This window comes from Miscanthus floridulus, chromosome 17 (genome assembly GCF_019320115.1).
Source record: "Miscanthus floridulus cultivar M001 chromosome 17, ASM1932011v1, whole genome shotgun sequence".
In the NCBI taxonomy this organism is placed as follows: Eukaryota; Viridiplantae; Streptophyta; class Magnoliopsida; order Poales; family Poaceae; genus Miscanthus; species Miscanthus floridulus.
Genome location: NC_089596.1, coordinates 10,983,319 through 11,004,747, shown reverse-complemented (window position 1 = coordinate 11,004,747; position 21,429 = coordinate 10,983,319). Strand labels below are relative to the sequence as shown.

The 21,429-nt window shown below is 48.3% G+C and overlaps 1 pseudogene; it reads left to right on the top strand.

Annotated features, from left to right (window-relative positions):
- The window catches only part of LOC136515211 (putative disease resistance RPP13-like protein 1), a 25,233-nt pseudogene extending 3,804 nt beyond the window's left edge, over nucleotides 1–21,429 (top strand).

Here is a 21,429-nt window from a genome sequence, read left to right as displayed (position 1 = left end):
TCTGGACCGAAGGGCCGAGAGTGACGGGAGTTCCTACGTGCACTAAGTATTCGAGCGTGTGCTTTATGTTTTTTGGGAGATTGATCGTGAATGGATTCCTTGTTGGGAGAGAGCGCATCCCCTTTTATAGATAAAAGGGACGGCCTTACAAGCGAGATAGAGAGAGTACGTATGCTACTTAAGTCTTATTGCACACGCCATTGGGTACAAGATGATGGTAGGCGTCCACAATATTGTTTATGTCAGACGCTTGTGGGAGGTTTTACCGTATTCACCATGTATGGCAAATGACGGCGCCCACAACACTGTCGATGCCTAGAGGCATGTGGGAGGTTTTACCGTGTTTGCCTGGTATGGGAATTGATGGCGCCCATAACACTGTAGGGCAAAACGTCGGCGCCCACAATACTGCTTGGGTTCTGACATGCCTGTCAGGTTGCTGGGCACCCTTCTGACATGTCCTGTCGGTACTGTCCTACAGGTGTACAGGGTACGGTCCTTGGTTTTGTGGTTTGACTTGAGCGTTCTGCCTTACTTGCTCCGTCCGTTTCCTGGTCTTTACCGAACGGGCGTCCCCGGTCGGTTGGTCCTAGTCTGCTCCGACTGCGTCAGTCGAAGAAGAGGTGTAAGCAGAGGTTCGGTGCATCCCTGGTCAGAGACACAGATCGGAGTCAAAAGTGGCATTTGCCAGGCCTTTCGGTCGAAGAGGCGGGCCGGAGTCAGAAGCGAGCGACGTTCCTTCTTGGCCAGGCCCCCTGATTGGAGAGGCGGGCCAGAGTCAAAAGTGAGCATTGTTCCTCCTCAGCCAGGCCTTCCGGTCGGAGAGGCGGGCCGGAGTCGGAAGTGAGGCTTCCGGTCGAAGAGGCGGGCTGGAGTCAGAAGCGGGCATCGTTTCTCTTGGGCCAGGCCTTCCGATCGGAGATTTGGATCACCCTTCTGGCATGTCGTTAGGTATTTGGGCTAGCCCAGGAGTTGCGCGTTGTTCACAACATCGTCTGCTGGGCCGAGCTTTTGCTGTGAAGCCGATCCATGAGGGACCTCAAGTTTATGAACCCGACAGAAGCCCCTGAGCCCCCAGGTGATTCGGGTAGAATCATCTGGGGGATCTTTGTCTTGACAGTGGGTGCGCGCGAGCACACCCGCGGGTGTAGCCCCCGAGCCCCCGGATGATTTGGGTAGAATCATCTAGGGGTTTTTCATGTTGCTAGCGAGAGAATTTTTTTTGTTTCGTCAGCGGTTGCGCACGCGCAGCCGCGGGTGTAGCGTGAGTGTGTGCACCTTGGTGGGCGTAGCCTCCTCTTTCCCATTTCTGACCCATCATTTCTAGGAGCGTGGTCCCAGGAGTTTGGTCGCGTTCCGAGGGACTGGGCGAGACAGAGTCGTCAACCAGGGCATCGGGCGGCCGAGGGATCAGACGAGATGGACTCGTAGACCCAGGCCTCGGGCGGGTGAGTCGGAGTCGTGAATCTAGGCGTTAGACGTGCCGAGGGATTGGGCGAGTTGGAGTCATGGATCTAGGCGCTGGGCGCAACGAGGGATCCAACGAGTCGGAGTCACGGATCCAGGCATCGGACGTGAGGCATTTTGGACATGTCGAGGGATTAGGCGGGTCAGAGTCGTGGATCTAGGCGCTAGGCGCAATGAGGGATCGGGCGAGTCGGAGTTGCTGATCCAGGCATTGGACGTGTCGAGGGATTGGGTGAGTCAGAGTCGCGGATCCAGGCGCTAAGCGCAACAAGGGATCGGGCGAGTCGAAGTTGCGGATCCAGACATCGGACGTGCCAAGGCATTTTGGTCATGCCGAGGGCAATGAGGGATCGAGCGAGTTGGAGTCGTGGATCTAGGTGTCGGACGTGCCGAGGCATTTGGGTGTCCTGAGCCCCTGAGCCCCGTTGGGCTTGGTAGGGGTCGTTTTGAGTTTTCATGCGTTACCCCGTCTACGGTTTTTGCAACAGGAGGGGCTGAGCTAACGTCGCATGCCTAGATGGCTCGAGTGACGCGCTCGATGAGCTCGCTAACGGGCACATTTGAGTGAAATCTGGGTCCGTCGTTCATGACGGGGTCAGCATAGCTCTCATGTGGCATTCCACTCCTCCTTAACCCGTGTCCTGGTAGATGCCTGGGTCATTCCGGAGACCGACCCGGGTGGCCCGCTGGCCTCCCCTTGATGAAGATTCTATGGGCATGGCTCAAGGTTAGGATCGAACAAGAAGGTTGAGATGATCCTGTCTGCTTCGGAGCAGACTAGGCGAGGGCCGCTCAAGGCTCATCTACGTTTTCTCCCATGTCTCTGTTTGACGTGGGGCGGCCTCGAGCCCTTCGTGGGCTAGCCTTCAAACCCCGGTCGGTCGTTGCTCATGCTGAATGAGGCAACAGCCGCTTCGTGACGCAACATGGAGCGTTGTGATGCATTTAACTGCATATGCGATGCTTCAAATGTATGGGATGAATGAATGATTTGTATGAATGAATGTGTGAATGCGTGTATGAATGTATGAAAGACAACAGATGAATGAATGGTCATATAAAGAAATAGTGGACGTTGGTAATGTTACCTTGATGACTCGAGTGACAGGGTTTGAGGAGCTTCTATCGAATATGTCCGACCGGGATCTGCGCTCATCATTCATGATAGAGTCAGCATGGCCAACATGGGGCGTGCCTCTGCTCCTTACCTATCTCTCAGTGTTCGCCTAAGCTATCCGATCGACTCAGGAAGCCCGTTGGTCTCTCCAAGGTGGAGATCCCACAGTTGGGTCTTTCTAAGTCCCGCCTGGGAAGGCGGAGAGCCGCCTGTGCATAGTTGAGCCTTGTTTCTCACACCCGATGTGCGGTAGTGGTGGGCCATACCTAGGCCACATCCTGTCTGACCAGGCGCCGTCTCATTGGGCAGGGTGCGTCCCGTCGTATCCTATCCGCATTGAATGGGGGAAGGGAGAGGGTTTTGTCCCAATACCTCGCATTTCCCCAACTGCTGTGCCTCCTCCTTAAATAGGGGAAGGGAGAGGGCTTTCATCCCATTCCTTCGCCTATTCCCCATCTACCGCCTCTCCTCCTTGTTCCTTCTCACCTAGAGTGTTTGTGTGCCATGGCGGTTCCTTAGTGAGAGAGAGGGTAAGTGAGGGGGAGAACTCACAAATCTGTTTCGTGAATCCAGAGCGCCATGTCGAGCTGGAGGCCATCTGAGGCGGTGTTGGCCACCTTCGTCGAGAAGGGGCGGCTTCTGCCGAAGGAAGTGATGCACTGGATCCTATGTGGGCCCCTTGATGTGTGGGGCCTGGAGCTGCAGCACCTCAATCTGACTGGGGTGCTACACGTCGCTAGCTTTATCACCATCTGTGAGGCCTTCTTTGGGATGGAGCCGCATGTGGACTTTTTCGGTGGATCTTCACCAGGCGAGCTTTGTCGGAGGGGAAGCTGTTCAGGACCATGCCGGTGGAGGGTTTTGCCCTTGCAGCTGCTCAGGTCGATCAATTCATAAAGTTTGATAAGATGTCAGAGACATCCTCCAGCCATGGCGGCCATACTACGGTAGGCGGCGGCCCTATCCAGGAGCTACCCTGTCTGTATGGGAAAGTCTGGAGCTCCATGTTCTTCTGCTGAGCATCTATGGGTGCGACGCCCTTGAGGTACCCGTTGTGCTCGCTGAAGCTGAGGGAACGGAACCGGGTGGGGCCCTTGCGGTGGTGGTTAAGTCTGGTGGCAGTAAACGCTTCATCCGAGCCGAGCGTTGCTCGTCGGAGGGCGAGCAGCCTTTATCTTCGCCGGTCATGTTGTCAGCCGATGCCACCGAGTGGCTAGAGTAGAAGTAGCCAGCAGATGTAATAGTTTAAGTTTGTGGGGGATCCCCCGTGTGAACAGTTGTATTGACGAATACATCAATTTTCATTTTGTGATGAATTACTTCGTTCGGGGAAGCTTGTCCTGTCCGTTCCTTATTTTTACCTTAGCATAGCTTTGTTTTTTATTCTTTCTTTTTCACACTTGCCCATTCGTCCCATAGGCTGCAACCTTAAGAGCCCAGGCATGGCCCGTGAGGCTTAGCTACTCGTAACCGTAGGTAGAGGCGGGGTGCGATCGGTCGAAATGTTGAAGCAAAGTTACGTAAGATAATTAAAGGAATGGACTACCCTTTCGTTCAGGTAAAAAATGTATTTACCATATGATAGTAAAAAAAGAGGTGGTATCGTATCCTCGTGGAGCCCCTGAGTGACCTAGGCTGAAAGTGTTTGGGTCGGGGTGCTTTACAGGAGCGAACGTTGAATGAAAGAAAACGGTAAAGACAAATTTTAGGGGAAGAAATAACGTGACTGTTCAATGTTCCAAGTGTTGGTGAGAACATCGCCGTTGTTGTCCTTTAGTCAATAGGCGCCCGGTCGAATCACTTCGGTCACCGTATAGGGTCCTTCCCATGGCGGAGAGAGTTTGTGGTTCTCCTTGGTCGATTGGGTCCTTCGAAGCACGAGGTCTCCGACCTCGAGGATCCTTCCTCTGATTTTCCTCTCATGGTACCTGTGGAGAGTCTGCTGGTAGCGAGCAGAGCGAATAATGGTCGTTTCACGGGCCTCCTCGAGTAGGTCGACTGCATCTTGTTGAGCCTCGGTGGCTCGGTCGCAGTCGAAGGCCTTCACTCATGGGTGCCTTGGTCGATGTCGGAGGGCAGCATTGCTTCAGCTCCGTAGTCCAGGAAGAAGGGTGTGAACCCTGTGGATTGGTTCAGGGTTGTTCTCAGGCTCTAGAGGATTGCTGGGACCTCTGCAACCCTTCGCCCAATGTACTTATTGAGTCGGTCAAAGATGCATGGCTTAAGTCCTTGGAGGACCATGCCATTGGCATGTTCGACCTGGCCGTTAGTATGTGGATGTTCGATCGAGGCCCAATCGATCCTAATGTCGTATCCACCACTAAAGTCCAGGAACTTCTTCCCGGTGAAGTTAGTCCCGTGGTCAGTGATGATACAGTTAGGAACGCCGAACCGGTAGATGATGTCGAGGAAGAACTTGACCGCCTCCTCCGAGCGGATGTTGGTGATGGGCTTGGCCTCTTCCACTTGGTGAATTTGTCGACCGCCACAAGTAGGTGAGTGAAGCCGCCTGGGACCTTTTTGAGGGGTCCCACCATGTTGAGGCCCTAGATCGTGAACGGTCAGGTGATGGGGATGGTTTGGAGCTCTTGTGCCGACAAATGAGTTTGTCGAGCGTAGAACTCGCATCCCTCGCACCTGTGGATGACCTCCTCTACATCTCGTAGTACGGTGGGCCAGTAAAAACCTTGACGAAAGATTTTTCTGACCAGTGATCTTGGGGCTACGTGATGTCTGTAGATTTCAGCATGGACCTCAAGGAGGAGTTGTTTCCCTTGGTTGGTAGGGATGCACTTCATGAGTACCCCTGATGGACTTCGCTTGTAGAGTTCATCACCGATGGCGACGAACGTCTTGGCGCATCGAGCGATCCATCGAGCTTCAGTCCTTTCAGGTGGGAGAACCTCCTCGAGGAGGTAGGTGAGTAGCGGCGCTCTCTAGTTGGTTTGATCGAGCCCCCATACGGCAACGTCATCATGGAGGCACTGGGGTCAGAGCCCCCAATCGCCGGTTTGGCATCAGGGTTGGAGCCCTCGAGCGCCGGGTTGGCGTCAGGGTGTGTCTAGATCGGACCTTCCAGGATGCGGGTAGATGGCTCGTGGAGGTCGTTGATGAAGACCCCACTCAGAGACGGATCCCGCTTGGTGACCAATTTTGCGAGAAAATCAGCGACATCATTGTCCTTTCGGGGGACATGATGTAGCTTGATCCTCTGGAATTTGTCCTCGAGCTTGCCCACCTCTTGGCAGTATGCTACTGTGAGTGTGCTTTTGTAGGAGGACCCCTTCATGACCTGGTCGACGACCAGCTCTGAGTCGTCGTGAACATAGAGTCATGTAGCGCCAAGCTTGATGGCGATGCGTAGTCCGTTGATGAGGGCCTCGTACTCCGCGGCATTGTTTGAGGCTGAGAAGTGGAGGCGGATGGCGTAGCGGAGCCTACTCTTGTCTAGAGAGATTAGAACCACTCTAGCCCCTGAGCCGGGCGCCATGACGGACCCATCGAAGTACACCGTCCAGTACTCATGGGTGACGTCTAGGGTCGGTAGCTGGTATAAGTGCATCTAGCCCTTTAGTGGGTTTTGGTAAATTGAATGACAACACAATTAAAGGTCTAATAAGTTTGCTAAGTGTTGAACAGGAAATTGAGTCTATTGCATATACTTGTGGGTTGTGTATTAACAAGTATATACAAGGTTCAACTAGTAGGCAAACTTGATGATATGCCACATTATATTAAAGTGAATGCCAAACTGTGTATTGTTGTATTGGAAGTTTATGGAAGCAGTCTAGTTCAAGCAAAAGACAACAATGCAAATGGAATCAATGAAATGGCTTCTATGTTGTGGGATATCATAGCATCATGTGAAATCAAACATACTTGGTAGATGACAATGTATAGTGGATATAAGTCGGTCTCTACATTGGTTTGCTTACATGGATGAATATATGAAAGATCAATTGGAATGTCAAGCCAAAATGAGAATGAAATAAGGAATCATGAATTAGCTTGACCATATTGATGTTGATCCATGTATGTCTCTATGTGAGACAAACTGAAGCTTGATTGATCTCAACATTCATATCTAGAAAATATTCAAGCAAGGATCAAAATATTGAGGAAATGGTTTTCAATGGATGCTTAATATAATGTGACTTAAGTATGGCTTGATAGGGTGAAGATAGCAAGGAAAGGGCTTCGAGGTACTAAGCGAAGGTGAAGGGCAAGCGACGGCTTGGCAACCAAGGTACCATGGCTAAGGTGAAGAAGAGAGTACTTGCATTAAGTCGAGGTACTAATCAAGCTATAAGGAGTCATATTGTGTTAAGGATCAAATCATTAGTGGAAGTGACTTAAAGCCATGAAGGTGAACTCATAAGTATGGAAATGGTTCAAGTCACATAATTAAGGTATAATGAGAATGAGGAAAACATATTCGATAATAGAAGTCCTCAAATTGCCAAATGAAGTGGCAACCAGCTCAAAGGCATTTACATTCTTTTATGCTTTGAATTTGAGTTTAGGAAAAGCCATACTATAAAGAGGGATTCTAGTACAGTTGGTCAACTGTACAACCAGATGCTCAAAACTATAGATCTATATCCTCTTACCCAGCCAAAGCAGCCAGCCAAAAATCTCTAGATTCTACCTGTTTTGGCTAGGGCAGCAGTGCCGCCCATAAACGACCGTTGGGACCCAAGAGGTATAAATACCATTTGGGCCGGCCCACAACGTAGATCCTTCTTCTCCAACGGTTCAGTTCAAAACTGAATAGACCAAAGCTCATCTCTCTCCTCCATTGTTGCTCCTTTAAGCTCTCAAGCAATCCTTGATTTCCACCATCAAAACTTGAGAGAAAAGGCAGCAAAACTCGATTGGAGAGCAGATCCACTGATTCCCAAAGTCTAAGAGCATTTGGTTCATATTTGGCCGGCTGTTCTAGGGTTTGTTACTCTTGGAGCTTTGCTCCTAGCTGGCTAGGTGTCACCCTTGTGCTTGCCAACTTGTGTGGCAGCCTTGGGAGGTTTGTAACCTCATCCTGCAGCTAAGAAATTACCCCTCACTTTAAGAGTTCATTCTCTTGATTTGAGAACGAGGGCAAGGCAAGCCTTGGTGGCGAGCCAATCCTTTTGTGGATGCCTCAACAACGTGGACTTAGGCAAGCCTTGGTGGCGAGCTGAACCACGGGATAAATTTTGTGTCTCGCGTGCTTCACTTTGTGTTCTTGCTGGTTCAGCTCTTTGCTAGCTGTTGTTAGGGTTTGGTAGCTCGATCCTCTCTTGTGTGAGATTTCTGTGGTATCTAGTCTTCGAACTGGATTTTATCTTTCTGTTGTAGAATTGAGCAGTTGAGAGGGCCAGGTTACTATCTGTGAAATCTCAACGCTATCTACTTTATTTTTGAAGAGCGTCAGTGCCACCCTATAAGGCCGGCAGTGCCGCTCTCTGTTCTGATAGAGTTTTGAGTTGAATTTTTACAGGCCTATTCACCTCCCTCTAGGCCTCCTAGGCAACATCAAGGTCCTTTCAGATGGACCTCCGTACATTCAATGACAAAATTCGTGAGAGCCTGAGACTTAATAGCGGTATGGGGGATATACCTGATGTCGTGGCCTATGAGTTCGAGTGCCCACTTGGAGATCCATCCTATGGCATCGCAGTTGCGGACGATGTCTCCAAGCGTGTATGAAGTGACGACCACGACTTCGTTGTCGGTGAAGTAGTGCAGGAGCTTTCGGGTCGCCATCAGCACGGTGTATAGGAGTTTTTGCACCTAGGGGTATTGGACCTTGGGGTCGGTGAGTACCTCTCCAATGAAGTATATGGGTCGTTGGACCTTAAGGTGGTGTCCTGGCTCCTCCCTTTCGATGACTAGGGCGGCGCTTACCACATGATTGCTTGCCGTGACATAGAGGAGGAGGGGTTCTCCTCGTTCGGGAGCAACGAGGATTGGGGCCGATGTCAGTGACGCTTTGAGGCTCTCCAAAGCCTGTTGTGCTTCCTTAGTCTAGACAAATGTGTCTGTCCTTTTAAGTAGCTTGTAGAGAGGCATCCCTCGCTCGCCGAGCTGGGAGATGAACCGGCTCAAGGTGGCCAAACAGCCAGTGAGCCTTTGTATGCCCTTGACATTGCGTATAGGGCCCATGTTGGAGATGGCCGTGATTTTTTCGGGGTTGGCCTCGATACCGCATTCGGACATAATGTATCCAAGCAGCTTCCCCTTCGGAACCTCGAAAACACATTTTTCGGGATTTAATTTGATGTTGAACCTTCGGAGGTTCGCAAATGTCGCGGCCAAGTTCACGATCAGGTCGCAAGCTTGAGTCATTTTGACTGCTATGTCATCAACATAGACAGCGATTATTGGTTTTGGCCACTCGACTTGATCAGGCTGATCGAGCGGGTCGATTTGATCAGCGAAGCATTGCTGCATGCACCTTTGGTAGGTGGCGCCAGCATTCTTTAGACCAAAGGGCATGGTTATGTAAGAGTACGAACCATATGGGGTGATGAACGAGGTTGCGAGCTGATCAGTTTCTTTCATCGCAATCTGGTGATAGCCTAAGTAGGCATCCAGAAAGGATAGGATCTCACATCCCGAGGTGGAGTCGACTATCTGGTCCATGCGTGGCAAAGGAAAGTGATCCTTTGGACACGCTTTATTGAGGCTAGTATAATCGATGCACATTCTCCATTTCCTAGTCTTCTTTTTAACAAGAACAGGATTGGCAAGCCAGTCAGAGTGGAATACCTCTCTGATGAATCTAGCTGCCAGGAGTTTGGCGACCTCCTCACCTATGGCCCAGCGCCTCTCATCGTCAAAGCGGTGCAGGCATTGCTTGGTGGGCTTCGAGCCTAGGATGAGGTGCAGTGCATGCTCGGTGACCTCCCACGGTATGCCTGGCATGTCAGATGGTTTCCATGCGAAGACATCACGGTTGGCGCACAGGAAGTCGATGAGCTCGCATTCCTATTTGGTCGAGAGCTGGGTCCTGATCTACACATCTTGGTTGGGTCAGTGGGGTCGATCCCCACCACCTTAGTTTCCTCGAGTGGGCAGAAGGACATCGAGGAGGTTGGTTTGTTGCAGTCCAGGACTGCTGGGGTCACCGACTCCCTGAGCCGTGGGAGCTCGGATGAGTTGATGATGGTAGTGGTGAGCTTGAAATGCTCGTGGTCACACATGAAGGCGTGCAAGAAGGTGCTACCCATAGTGATGACGCCATTTGGTCCCGGCATCTTCAGCTTCAGGTAGGTGTAGTTAGGCACCACCATGAACTTGGCATAGCATGGCCGCCCTAAGATGGCATGGTAAGACCCCGGGAAGTCCACCACCTTGAAGGTGATCACCTCCGAGCAGAAGTTGGCTTGGTCACCAAACGTGATGGGTAGGTCGATCTGCCCGAGCGGGTATGCCTGCGCTCTTGGGATCACGTCGTGGAAGGGAGAGCTCGCCGGTCGGAGCTCCGATCGGGGGATGCGCATGGCGTCGAGGGTGTCGATGTAGAGGATGTTGAGGCCGCTGTCTCTATCCATCAGCACCTTAGTGAGGCGCTTCTTGCGAATGATGGGGTCGACGACGAGCGGGTAGCACCCTGATCTGGTGACATGGGACAGATGGTCCCTCTAATCGAAAGTGATCGAAGATTCTAACCATCAAAGGAAGGAGGGGATGGCTGTTTCGGCGACGCACGCCTCTCAGTAGCGCACTTTGTGCTGGCGCTTGGAGTAGATGGCATGGGATCCCTCGAAGATCATGATGCATTCCTTAGGGTTAGGGAAGTTGTCCCCATCCTTGCTCGCCGTGCCTCCTTTGTTGGCTACTGCCTCCTTGTCCTTTCCTTCTTTCGGCCCGCCAGCCTATCGCAGGAAATGTTTGAGGAGCTCATAGTCCTTGTAGAGGTGCTTGACGGGGTAAGCATGGTTGGTGCATGGGCTATCCATGAGCTTGTTGAAGTGGTCAGGCAAGCCTTGCTAGGGCTGCTTGCTTGCGCAATCAGCTGCGGCGACCAACACGAAGTCGGCCATTCGGCGCTGATCCTTCTTGTTCTTCTTGCCCCTCTATATGGAGGGGCACTCGTCTTGGTCCTCATGCTTGGCCATGCCCTTGTCCTAGCCTCTGTTGAAGACTGCTCTAATCACCTCCTCGTTGGAGGTGTGGTTTGTGGCGACGTTGAGCAGGTCGTGGGTGGTACGGGGCTTCAGGTAGCCAAGCTTGTGGATTAGGGACTCACAGGTTGTCCCGGAGAGGAAGGCGCTGATGACGTCCACGTCGACGACATCAGGAAGGGAGTTGCACCGCTTTGAGAATCTATGAATGTAATCCCGTAGGGACTTGTTGGGCTCCTACTGGCAGCTCTTGAGGTCCCAGGAGTTCCTAGGGCGGACATACGTCCCCTAGAAGTTCCCAATGAAGACCCTCTTGAGGTCTACCTAGTCGTAAATCCTGTCGTGCGAGAGGAATTCGAGCCATGCTCGAACATGTTCCCCCACATAGACAGGGAGGTACTGAATGATGAAGTGATCATCATCCACTCCCCCGGCTTGGCAAGCAAGCTAGAAGTCTTCGAGCCATATACCGGGATTCGTCTCCCCGGTATATTTAGTGATATTGGTAGGTGGTCGAAAGTGCTGTGGGAACGGCGCTCTCTAGATGCGCCGACCAAAGGCCCATGGTCCCAGACCATCTGGGTTGGGACTCCGGTCGTTGGGTTGGTGACCACGCCTAGGGTGCATTTCACCGGTCCCTTCGATAGTCCGATCGGAGTCCGTGTCGCCTGCTCTTACCGCCGCCCGATGGATGTCATCATCATGCTAGGCTCGACGCTGGTTGTTGATGATGCTGCAAGCGTCTTGGTTTGGCCAGAGGCATTTGCGCATAGGCGATTGGTGTGGAGCGGGTGCCGGGTCAGGCTATGGTGCAGCTGCACCCTCATGTTCCGTGCCTGGTGGCTGTAGAGGTGAGCGGATGGAGCGATGCGTTTGGTGCGTCTCTGCCCCTCGGTGGGGAGAGAGGCCGTGAGTTGGTGGCGTGACGTGGAGCTTTCTGCCTGTTGAACGGCGGCGGTCTCCACCAGTGCCTGGAGGTTCCGGTGGATCACCTGTTCCTAGGGGTTGTCCGGCTCGGGAAGGCCGCGTAGAAGCATCGCTATGGCGGTGATGTTCTAGTCAGCCCGAGCGAGCTGTGGGGGATCGTTCCCCCCGTCCATGATGTTACGCTAGACCTAGCAGGCGTGACCCCAGGCGCCGCTCGTCGCGTTACGCGCATGGGGCGCATCGTGGTGCACTGAGCATGTCGGCACAAGTGGTGTCTGGTTCTACCGCATTTGTTGTAGCTCCTCACCGTGCGCCTACGCACACACGAGGGCATCCGCGCGAGGGTCCGGAGGGGTGTGGGTCTATAGAGACTCCACCACCACCGACGGCTATCCTAGAGCATCTGCCATAGCGCACTCATGGGATAGAGGGTGGCTAGGTGCCACGACGTCGCCGATGCTGGAGTCGTCGCTCTCAACATCGTCATCCATGAGGTCGTGAAAAGAGGCAGAAGCGTAGCTCACCATCCCCATGAATTCGGATGTGAGAGGGGGCGGAGTTAGCATCCTTTGGAGCCCCCAGGCGTACGCGTCCATGGGGGATGCGAGGCCATAGGGGAACCGGTCGCATGGCGGTCGCGACAGGGGCAACGGGGTCCCTTCGGAGAATCGGTGGAAAATAGTAAAAAGCAAGTAAAGAACAGTACATACATTACTCACAGTGGGGTTTGAGCAGAGCGTATGCTCGGAACGAAGCGCAGGCGCCTCGCGGTTGAAGTCGTCGAGAGTCCCAGGGCCGGTGGCGGACGTGCCTCCTCCGACGGGCGTCAGAACAAGTGCCTCCTTGTGGAGGTGCAGCACGCCGAGCCGGTCAGCGATGAAGTCTAGGCTTCCAAAGAGGAAGGCCTGGGATGGCTCGAAGACGGGTGGAACCCACATCCCAACAGGTGGGAGTGCGGGAAACTCTAGCGAGCCAAAGCGAGTTGTGTCGCTTGAGCCCACCATGGCGAAGATGGCGGAAAGGTGGGCCATCCGATGACCAAAAGCATGAACGTACGACGTCTTCCCCACAGATGGCGCCAACTGTCGGTGTAGAAAATGACCAATGCGTAAATATTTGTAGTTTTGCCGTACGTTATGATCGGATGAGGCCTAGCACTCAATGACACAGGGTTTATACTGGTTTAAGCAATGTGCCCTACGTCCAGTTTGAGTCAGTCGGTAACTTTATTCCTGAGCCCAGGTGCTCGAAGTTTGCAGTGGGATTACAAATGGAAGGGAATAAGATGGGGGTGCAAGAGGTCCGGTCGGACTCTAGACCGAAGGGCCGAGAGTGACGGGAGCTCCTACGTGCGCTAAGTATTCGAGCGTGTGCTTTGTATTTTTAGGAGATTGATCATGAATGGAACCCTTGTTGGGAGAGAGCGCATCCCCTTTTATAGATGAAGGGGATGACCTTACAAGCGAGAGAGAGAGTACATATGCTACTTAAGTCTTGTTGCCCATGCCGTCGGGTACAAGATGATAGTAGGCGCCCACAATACTATTTGTGTTAGACACATGTGGGAGGTTTTACTGCATTCACCATGTATGGCAAATGACGGTGCCCACAACACTGTCGATGCCTAGAGGCATGTGGGTGGTTTTACCGTGTTTGCCTGGTATAGGAATTGATGGCGCCTATAACACTGTAGGGCAAAACGTCGGCGCCCACAACACTGCTTGGGTTCTGACATGGCTGGAAGGTTGCTGGGCACCCTTCTAACATGTCCTGTCGGTACTGTCTAGCAGGTGTATAGGGTACGGTCCTTGGTTTTGCGGTTTGACTTGAGCATTCTGCCTTACTTGCTCCGTCCATTTTCTGGTCCTTACCGAACGGGTGTCCCCGGTCTGTTGGTCCCAGTCGGCTCCGACTACGTCAGTCGGAGAAGAGATGTAAGCAGAGGTTCGGTGCATCCCTGGTCGGAGACAAGGGTCGGAGTCGGAAGTGGCGTTTGCTAGGCCTTTCGGTCGGAGTGGTGGGCCGGAGTCGGAAGCAAGCGACGTTCCTCCTTGGCCAGGCCCTCCGGTTGGAGAGGCGGGCCAGAGTCAAAAGTGAGCGTTTTTCCTCCTCGGCCAGGTCTTCCGGTCAGAGAGGCGGGCCTGAGTCAGAAGCGAGGCCTTCCGGTCGGTGAGGCGGGCCGGAGTCGGAAGCTGACGCCGTTCCTCTTGGGCCAGGCCTTCCGGTCGGAGATTTGGATCGTCCTTCTGGCCTGTCGTTAAGTATTTGGGCTGGCCCAGGAGTTGCGCGTCATTCGTAACGTCGTCTGCTGGGCCGAGCTTTTGCTGAGAAGTCGGTGCATGAGAGACCCTAGGTTTATGAACGCGATAATTATATAATATATTAAAAAATATGTGCTCTTTTGAATTTTTTTTCATATAGTAAAGATCTAGAGTATCTTAATATTAGTACGTCAACATACTCTAACTGATTAATGAGTATGTACACGTACGCAACGTGATTTACTAATTATGGAAGTAACTACTCCCGAGAGTATACAAAATGCACCATATATATATATATATATATATATATATATATATATATATATATATATAATAAGCATTAGGGTAACCACAATATAAGTAGTTCATATACATGGGGTCCATGTAATAAGTTCATATAGTTTCTATTTCTTTTCACAATGTTCAACCAACTAGTATATAAGGTTCTCCATCTCTACAATCTATCAAACCAAAGCAAAAGGAGAGAGAGAGAGAGAAAGGGATGGGTAAGAAAAACAATAAGTATAATAGATATCCTATAGCTTCTATTGAGTTATGATAAACTTATCACTAATTACTTTATTAGTGTTATCCTAAATGTTAAGAGGTAAACAGTTGGTTACCTTCGTTTAGTGTTTACACTATTTAGATGATGTGAAAACGGAGTTAAACAACCCTAATGGTTTTCTCTTCATCGGCTCGCATCAAACACGAAATTGATGCGATAACGTGCTATCGCATCAGTTTTGGTCCTATTACATTAAAAATTTGCCGGTGCAATCATTGGCGGATATGGGTCTAGGAGGTGCGGCCCAGAAACTCCAAATATCCTCTGAAATTTTACGGCGTGGATGGCCCAGCAAAACGGAAAAGGCCCATGCCTTCGTCGCTTGCTAGGTCTCGGCCGTCGACCTGCTCTGCGTGAAGCCTTCGTTCCTGACTCGCCCACTTCTCAAAATCTCAATCGCCATCGCGAAATTGACAAACCCTAGCGACTTTCGAGCCAGCACGCACGCTCCTCCGCCCTCTCCAATCAATGATTCCCCACCAGGCCACCAAGTGGATCCATGCTGAGCAACAAATTGAAGTAGAGATGTCATCCGCTTGCATTTGGGAGGCTCGATCAGCCGCTGGCCAGCGACCTGGCGTCGCGGAGTGAGCCGTGGGCGGCTAGCTGCAGCGGGGCTCGCCGGCTCGGAGCTGCGGCGGGCACACGGCAGTAGTGCGTGTGGCCGACAACCTGGCATCGCTCACAGAACAGTAGCTAGAGGCAGGCTACAGGCTACTATGTTTTAATGGTCAGCCTGTTCGCTCGCTGGTTTCAGCCAGGGCTTATCAGTCAACCAACAGTGTTTTTCTCTCACGACAAACCAGCACCAGCCGAGCTTATCATCCCAGAAACCAACCAACGAACAGTCCGACTGTATGCATTCGGTGAGGCAACTTGAGGAGGTAAATTCCTCGTTTCCAAATCCCAAGCTGTATTTTTAATGTTGAATTTCCCAATTCAGACAATCTCATGCCAGTTCACATAAATGAATGAATGAGATGTTTCTTAACAATAAACTGGAACTATTATTACTCAATATTTTTGGGCATTTCACCCAGTACACAAGATCTGCAATGGGATTTTATGAATTATGTTGTGGAGTCGAGTGCATGAATGAAACATCATCTAAAATCATGCATTTGTACATTAGTTTTATAATAATATTGGTATTTGACTGAATATAGACATCTTACATACTTAAATAATGGCCCTAGGCGTAAAAATTGATCAGCTCCGCCACTGGGTGCAACAGGGTCAGAATTTATATAGAGTGACACCAAAGTATACATATTTTTGTATGTAAAAGTCAAAATATGCTAGAAAGTATATACATATTTTCACACATAGAAAATAAGTATTCTAGCAAAAAAAAAGAAATAAACTAAATCTCACTATACAGTAGTTAGCTGGGTATCAATACAGTAGTTTTAGTCCTCCGATTGACTATAAACTGTGAATTAAATGACTATTTAACCCGTTTAATCATGTTTAACTCAATTCCATTTAGACTGTTTGGACAGTTTTTTTATGGATTAAACAATCCATCCATTTAAGGCCTAAATAATATAGGTGGCCTCTGTTTACCGGAGAAACTTGGTTTAGATGGATTTTTAGGCAGACACATCTAAACAGTCATTTAGGCGAATAGTGTCAATTACTGATCTATATGCTTTTTCACCCATATCTATAGTTTCATTCCTTTCTATGACACCTTCAATGTATCTTCAATATATATTTAGTTGAAAACTTAGCTTAATCTATGGTGGCTCTTATTGAGCACATATCTTTCATGATGTCATAAATTTAAATTTGGATTTTTTTTTCAAATTTTAATCCTATTAGGTACTACAAATTACCTCAAGATAAGTTGGAACTCGATCTTATGCTTATTGCATCTGTTATTAACTCTCCTTTTGCACTTTTCAAAATAATTTAGGTCATACACGCACTCTTATAATACTAAGGTGTTATAAATGGTCATTTCAAATATGCATCATGTAGCTTAAGATGGGTGGTGTAGTTTAAAGTCATATCTAGGATGGGGATATCCTCAACAGGGTATTAATATTTAAGCCCAATAATATTTGTTTACTCTAAAGGAATCCCAAAGACTAGGAATACATATCTAAATTATCAAGAAATTATATGTGTAGTATGGTTACACTATCAATATAGATATGTTAAAACATAATATATATATATTTATCGCTCGTGCATACATGTGTACTTGATATTAACGATGGCACAGCGTGTATGTTTACTTAAATTAAATTTTAATAAATTAATACTAATAGAAGTTGGTAACGTAGAAACAAATATATTCTTTATGGTTATTTAAAAGATGTTTAGAGTCATAGATGATCATAATTTACACTACTAGAAAAATGATTTTAGGAGATAGAGTCAAATCATTTTTGAAGACAGGGACACCTAGCGGCTGCTTCCATAAATGGCCAGGGGCGCACGAAGATGTCCTTCTTCGAAAATCCTTTATTCGATTAACGGAGGCGGTCTTCTTAGGACGTCCGTCTCCGTAAATCGACTTTTGGAGGCGGGCATCTTAGGACGACCGCCTTCATTTATCGATGATTTTTGGAGGCAATCGTTCTAAGCGTCCATCTTCTAAAATCGATTTATGGAGGTGAGCGTATTAAGATGTCGGTCTCTATAAATAGTTATATAAAAAATAATTCATAACTTTTCATATCAACTCAGATGAAGGCAAACTTTATATTAAAAATGTAGTTCTTGATGTGACCTATAACTTTGTAGTTCAAGAGTTTTTAAATTGAAACTATTTAGGGTCCCAAAATATTGTTGCAAGTTCATAGATTTTTTAAATTTGAAATTTAAAATTATCAAACAATTTTTGACATGGCTATGCGAAAGTTATAGTTCTCAATACAGTCTACAACTTTGTACTTGAAAAGTTTTTCATTTGAAGTTGTTTAGAGTCCCAAATATGTGTTCTAAATTTATAGATTTTGAAATTCAAAATTTAGAATTCCTAAACGACCTCGAATGTTCACATAGTTAATATCAAAGTTGTAGTAGCTGACCTAAGCTACATGTTTTCTATTGATATGTTTTTTATATGAAGTCTTTTAAAGTCTCGTATGTTTGTTTTAAATTCACATATTTTGAGATTCAAAGTTTTGAATTTTTCATTCAATCTCGGATGGAGAGACATTATATACCAAAGTTGTAGTGCTCAATAAGATTTAAAACTTTGTAGTTAAATGTTTTTCATTTGAGTTCAATTAATAGCCAAAATATTCAATATAAGATTATAAAATATTGATATAAAAAGAGAGCATATTATATACACCAATAATGAGTGTGTGGTGTAGTGGTAGAGAGGTGCTATTGTTGAACGGCAGGTCGCGGGTTCGATGCCAGGCCTCTATAAATAATAAGTGGGCGCCTGAGATAATCGTTTTAGTAGTAGTGTTAGGTATAGATTTGAGGGGATATTTTAGTTTTTTAATAATAACAAAAGTGATAATTTAGATGCAAATTGGATTACGTTGATTATCTATCATAATATCTGGTGGTATGTTTAGGTTTTATGAATGGCATAGGTGAGTAATTTAAATATAGATTCATGTGTTATTTATGTTGTTTCACACAATCAAGGTTTGATTTAGCTCTCTAATGCTCACACAAGTCACAATACTCAAATCACACTCTTTAATTCAAAGGATATCTCACTTTTCACACAAATGCCACAGCTATTGTGAACTAGGAGCGCTCAATAGGCTATTCTAAAGTTAGGGAGGTGCACAAAGCATTATCAACCCAAGGGTTGTTGGAGGAGGGTATGAATAGCCCTCCCACAAAACTAGTCGCTGTTGCACTTTTCAGCAAAAACTGACCCAAGCTAGTTTTTTGGCCATACTAGCCGTTAGCCTTCAAAATCTACCAAAATCGTCCCTAGCCAGTTGGGAAGTTGGCCTAGGTCGGTTTTCCCAGCCAACTCCCAATTAATCCTAATTTTGATGTTACTCACTCAGATTTCTCACTTGGATATTTTGAGCACTTCTAGATCACATCTATCACTTTGTGTTGCAACATTCATGATAGTACGCCATTACCATGCCCAAGAAATTAAAAATACATAATTGATACCGCTTGAGTTTCTTATTCTTCAAATATGGTTTTCTTTTCAATCTTCACCATTTGAGGGCTTCCAACACTTTTATTGCCTTTGAGATGAACCACCTTGAGTTGTGACTTTGGATTTCTCAAACCATTTAGTCAAGACTACACTTTCCATCCAAAAGTCACTTTAATTTCTATATATAATCCAACAATGATTTGATCCACCATACAACATGACTCTCCATAGCTTGATTAATATTTTGATTCAATGCAAGTTCTCTCTTCTTCACCAAGCCATGAGCCCTCGGTCTCTAAGCCATCGCTTGCCCTTCATTTTCGCTTAGTACCTCAAAGCCCTTTCCTTGCTATCTTCACTATATCAATCCATCAAGTCACTTCTTGTCTTGAATCAACTTCAAGCACACATTATATTGAAAACTATTTCATTTGCATTGTTGACTTTTGCTTGACTAACCAGATTGTTTCTATAAGTTCCCTCTCAATTATGTTCATCTTGAGATCATTCAAGCTTCCATATCAATTGATCATCATGAAAACCCCTTTTCACAACTCTTGATTTAGACTAGCGAGCTTTATGAGCGAGACCAACCCATATTGCAATCACTTATATATTATTTTCTATTCAATATATATAGATGCTTGCCAATTCATCAATTTTGAACATTGCACAATATGAACAGGCTTCATATGGTAGATAAATTGAATTCCATCAAACCATGTCCCTTTTGCTCTTCTTATCGCATGCTTGTCATTTTCATCAATTAACCTTGGCTCATTTCTCATCTGCATGTCATTTGTTTTAATTGATCCCAAGCACAACAGATTTATTCCTAGGACTAAACACGTGAAGTTCTCTTGAAATGCATTGTTTTAGTCGCTTAATCGTGTTGGGTGTGCTCGGCTGCACTTTTGGGCTGCTGCTGTAGCTGTTTCTTGTGCAGTATGCTACTAGTATAGTACTAGTAGTATGTTGCAGCAGCAGCACTGTGAGAAGCGCAACGGAGCAGAGGCTGGTTGTCGTTCAATTCGCCAAAAGCACTATGGTCCTAGATGCACTCACGCTACTAGTCATTCTTTCCATACTTCTGGTAACTGAGCCCAATAATAATATTAAATGGATATATATATATTCATGTTTTTCTCCAGGGAACAGAAGTGTTTTGAGGAATATCACAATCGAAGATCGCATTGAAGATGTTCTTGTTAAAGATCACCTCTCAAGCTTTGAGGTGCTACCCTCGCACCTGCAGCGTTGCTTTGCATTCTGCAGCATATTCCCGATTTGAAGTGGAAAAGCTGACAAGGATGTGGACAGCTCTCGGTTTTGTGGAGGCTCCGCAGAGAAAAGGTGGGAGGACCGTGGACCATGTAGCAAAGGAGTACTTTGATGCTCTGGTGCAACGCTCTTTGTTCCAAAAAGTAGAAGGCACGTCATGCTATGAGATCCACGAGCACATCCACTCCGTGATACGGACAGTCTGTTCAAGCTATTACCATAGGATCGATAGAAGAAGCAGTGGCGTCCCTCCAACAACAGTTTGGCCACTTATCTGTGACCACGGAGTGTTTGGGCCAGCTCCAGTCAGTTTATGGTTTGAGAAGGCTTCGGCCATTACTAGTCTTCGACAAGGACGACGAAGACGGTGCAGCTGCTGCAACTAGTTCGCCGGCCAGCAGCAGCACATCAACTGATGAGATTATGAACGAGTTGATTCCTCGAAAGAAAAAAGATCTGAAGAGCAAGTTCGAGGGTTTGATAGTGTTGGATTTATCTAACACTGCACGCATCACTGTGGTACCAGTGGGCATCAGTGAGCTCGAGCATCTGAGGTACTTGGGCCTTCCTAGCACAATCGGATGTCTCAGTAACGATGTCACCAAGCTACTACCCCTGCAGACACTGAGTGTCATTTTCAGCAGTGATGACGTCCGCCTTCCCAAAGATATGAGACGCTTGATCAACCTGCGGCACCTTGATATGGGCACAAGGAGGAGTACATCGCACTGATCGCACAGATAGCTGGCATCGGGAGCATGAGAATGCTGCAGGACTCGGTTGAGTTCCACGCACGCAGGACGGAACAAGGGCACGACATGAGGGAGCTGGGGGGGCTCAATTCTCTCCGCCGGAAGCTCACCATAAAGTGCCTTGACAAGGTCGAAAGCAGGAAAGAGGCCGAGAGTGCATGCCTCGGGGCCAAGGTACATCTCAAGACTCTAGAACTCGAGTGGGGGCAGCGGAGTGACAGTGCAGCTAGAGGATCGTCGCAGAGCGATCTGGAAGTCCTCCAAGGCCTCCGACCTCATCCAAACCTCGAGGATCTCAAGATACAGAATTACGTTGGCATCAACTCACCTTCCTGGTTGGTCAGCGTGGAGAAGCTGAGGTGCCTACAACTGATCAAATGCCCGAAGCTCGACAGACTGTCTCTCGGTGCTTTTCCATCGCTGAGGACGATGGTGTTAACCGACATGGCCGAGCTTGTCGCATGGGAGGGCATCACCGGCGGCAACAGCGATGGCAGTGGCAGTGCACCAGTATTGTTCCCTAACCTCCGAAAGGTGGAGATCGTCCGCTGCCCCAAATTACGGTCGTTAGTTGGCCTCCAACGCTGCGGCCGTAAGCTCGCGCACCTGCACGTCGAGGGATGTCCACTCGTCAAAGGAGAATTTGAAAGAAGCAAGTTTCATCCAGACCTACAACTGAATGATAACACACCTGATTGGCCTCACGAGCTGAGCTTCAAAGATAACCGTGAAGGTGTCCAGGGAGACAGTCAACGGCAAGGTGAGCGCCGCCCAGCTGGTCTTCCCCCTCCATGGGTTCCTCGAATTATCAGTGCTGTAACAATGTGGTATTATAGCAAGTGCTGA